Below are 3,038 nucleotides of genomic sequence, written 5' to 3'. Positions count from 1 at the left end.
AATTCATCCAGTCCATCCATCCATCCATACTAATAATAGGTAACCTAACATTTCATTTTATGGATTTCACACAAGTTTCAACCAAGATTTAGTTTTCAATTAGGAAAATGTGTGAATCTCGGGTGAAAGCACTGATAGACCCATATATTTAGCGGTTTGACTGGACTTGCTTAAGGCCCCATTCACACCGGGGCGGCTCGGTGATGCAGATTCGTGCGTGCTGAACCGCCGATACAAACTATGCCATTCTTCAATCCGCCTGCCGCCCGAAATGCTCTGAGCCTTTTTTTTTTTTTTTCCCACGTTGATCAGTGCGGATTCCATTTATATTTCAACTGAATCGCACTGATCAGTGCGTTTTTAATTGTGTTTCAGCACTGAACCACGATTAAAAAATGCCCTTTTAAAATTGTCGCTGAAATGCATCTGCGCCGGTGTGAATGGGGCCTGAAGGTGAGACCCCAACATTTTTTAAATAGTTTGTGAATGTGGAAAGCTTAGAACATTCGCCTATCCAAGTGCCGCCTGTGAGAGGAAATCTCCCCAACACGGACACAATTGTCATGAAGCAGGAAATCCAACATTTTACAGTTGTCACCGCCACAAAAATTGGGGTAAATCTTCTAATGGGAGCACTTGACCCAGTGACAAATGTTAAATGGGATTGCTTGACAACCAATAACAGGTACTTTCAGGGCCTCGCAGGGTCCCCGTCATCAGGCTCTGCGAGGCCCCCCACAAGTACTTGCTATTGAATGACATTTGCTGAACACAAACAGCTTGGTGTGCTGGTGACAACCTTTATATTTTCAGATTATTTCACGGTGTCACCGTGGTCACCCATTTGCACTTCTTTATAAATCCAGTAAGGAGTGCAGCAAGATGCATATACTTTTAGATTGATGAAAGGGACACAAGATTCAGTTCTGGGTGGGAACGCTCATGGCAATGCTGGAAGTCTGGAAACATTGTGTGTGACTAAACCTTTCTGAGGATCGATCACTCTGTGAAAGACAGACCGGTAGGCTTTCATTCTGCATACATTACATTCTGTCTGCCGCTAGACCTCCATCTGACTCTACTCCTCAGGCATATCATGACCAAGAGGAACAGAGTTGGTCTCCCTGATGCTTTATCAATGCACCAAATTCGAATGTTTCCACTACCAGCATATATAATGGGGACCTGGGACACTGGATGTTGTATATACTGTAGCTGCAGGATTCAGATGCATGCACATAGTAAACCACCAAGCAATAAGTGAAATCTTAGCAAGTTACTGCGTTGTGTAAAAGTAGCTGAACCCAACAGCAGTACATCAAGACATATAATTGTGCTCTGTCTACTACAAACAGATTTCTTCTCCTATGTACAGAGCCAGCTCAGCAGGGAATAATACACGGCTGGCTATGTATCAGAGCGGAGAGCTGCCTGAAGAGCAACCTATGATGTAGGGATTCAAAGCTAATGCACTGAAGGCGCCAAGGTTTGCTGAAACTATCAGAGAAAGATGGCAGAAGAGTACGTATGTAGCTCATCTTAGCTTCAGGGCTAGTTCACACCAGAACTGCATGCATCTGCACAGCTGCAATGTGATGCGTTTGGCCACAATTCTACAATTGATGAGTTGTTTTTTTTTGGGGGGGGGGGTGCTTAAAATGGGATTGCGTTCCAGTGCATTTGCATGCGTTTTTGATGCGATCCAATGCAGCTAAAATAGGGCAAGCAGTATTTTTTTCTAACTGCATTGGAACTTACTGCGCTGGTGTGATCAGAGCACTAGAAATCCCATAGGAAAACATTGTGATGTATTTCAGCCAAACTGAACGGACTGCATCTGGTGTGGACTAGCCCCTCAGTCTGACTGATGTTTGGTAAAGCTGAAAAGCGCACTTTAAGGGCAGGTTCACACCATTTTTCCGGGCCAGATCTGGTCCAGAAAATGGTGTGAACCTGCCCGCACTTGCAGTGCGTTCCAGACCAGACAATGAGACATGCAGTATTTTTCTGGTCTGGAACAGAGGCCAGAAATAGCATAGGGATTCATTAGGATGTTTTGTGGGTCCGGAAACAATCTGGTCTGGATGTGATGTGATGTGAATGGGCCCTAAAAGGTATCTTCTGCCTCCAATAAAGTTCTCCTGGAATCTATGCTAGACCGTCACCTATTAAAGTGCTCAGAGGAGAGTGCAGCTGACATATCCCTTATGCTATAGAAGAAAATATTTGGAGTTCTACAATAAAGAACTAAATGTGCCAAAATCGGACACCAATTCACCAGCACATAATACAAGATAACCAGTCATGTGAGACGAGAACACTGAAAGATGTATTTGTGTTACCCGAGTGTACAGAGACTTTCATATTACACGAGCCAGCGCTGGGAATGGATTGTCCAAGTATTTATAATGTCCATTACTAGATCAATCAGCTTTATAAACTTCTATTTACATATATTAACAAACCTGTACAACATATAAAAAGTTGACATGACATCAACCAAGACCATATGAAACTCTTCTCTGCAGGATGTTTGCATATAGCGGTGGTCGGTAGAACCCACACAATCAGTTTATAGAAGAAAGGTTCGCTGTAGTTACATTATTCAGGCGACAAGTCTAGTTGAGTAACACATTTATGAAGTATTCTTTGCTCACTGTGGAGCCATGTGCGACTCGGTGGTTACAGATCATCTTCCATGTGCGACTCGGTGGTTACAGATCATCTTCCATGTGCGACTCGGTGGTTACAGATCATCTTCCATGTGCGACTCGGTGGTTACAGATCATCGTTACAGATCATCTTCCATGTGCGACTCGGTGGTTACAGATTATCTTCCATGTGAGACGTGGTGGTTACAGATTATCTTCCATGTGTGACTCGGTGGTTACAGATCATCTTCCATGTGTGACGTGGTGGTTACAGAGCATCATACATGTGTGGCTTGGTGGTTACAGATCATCTTCCTAAACAACAGTCTCTTCAGCCCTTGCAGAGTTCATATGGTGCTTTTATCTGGACTGCTCACTCCATAGGTT

The sequence above is a fragment of the Nanorana parkeri genome, unplaced genomic scaffold, assembly GCF_000935625.1.
Source record: "Nanorana parkeri isolate BGI_ZX_2015 unplaced genomic scaffold, ASM93562v1 scaffold386, whole genome shotgun sequence".
Lineage (NCBI taxonomy): Eukaryota > Metazoa > Chordata > Amphibia > Anura > Dicroglossidae > Nanorana > Nanorana parkeri.
This window is presented reverse-complemented; position numbering follows the sequence as displayed.